The following is a 701-nucleotide window of genomic DNA, read 5'->3' on the forward strand; positions in this document are numbered from 1 at the left end:
ACATAGCAGAAATTCGGTTTTGCACTCAACCAATCACACTTTGCTTCACTGCAATGATTACAATCTTCTCCATGCACCATCGGCCAACAGTATTCACCTCTATTCCCTTCCTTTCTCCTTTGATGTACACAAAAACACTCAGGAATATACAATAGTTTAAACAACCAAAGGGCACATTTTGCAAACCATCCTCCTGCTTGCTAGCACACAGCCTTTCTCTTTCCATGAGTCTAGCGGGAGAAAGATGAGGCTTTCTACTCCCATAAGGATTTACACCCTCGGAAACCCTGTACAGGGTTGCTATGGGTCGGAACCGACTCCACGGCACTTAACAACAACAACAACCATCCTCATCTGTTCTATCTCTCCATACCATCCCCTCTGCTTCCTCTCTGGTGTCACTGCTTCTCTGGTTAGGATCCCACATTCTTTTCCTGCTCTTGATGGTCCTAAGGTCCTTTGTTCCTGGAATGCAAGATAACTAACTCCCCCACCTTTTTGTTACACAATTTCTACCTTTTCAGTTGTGACCATCACAATTAGTCATGATAACAATTAGTCACTACTGAATCAAAAAAGTCCTGTCTCCTTCTCCTTTCACCATACCCATCTAGACAAGATGAAAAGTATTCAGTGGGGATTCTATCTCCCCTGCTGCACACTCTGAAACTAAACTCCCTTTGAAAACTTGTAAGTTAGTC

This window comes from Chrysochloris asiatica, unplaced genomic scaffold (assembly GCF_000296735.1).
Source record: "Chrysochloris asiatica unplaced genomic scaffold, ChrAsi1.0 scaffold00207, whole genome shotgun sequence".
NCBI lineage: Eukaryota > Metazoa > Chordata > Mammalia > Afrosoricida > Chrysochloridae > Chrysochloris > Chrysochloris asiatica.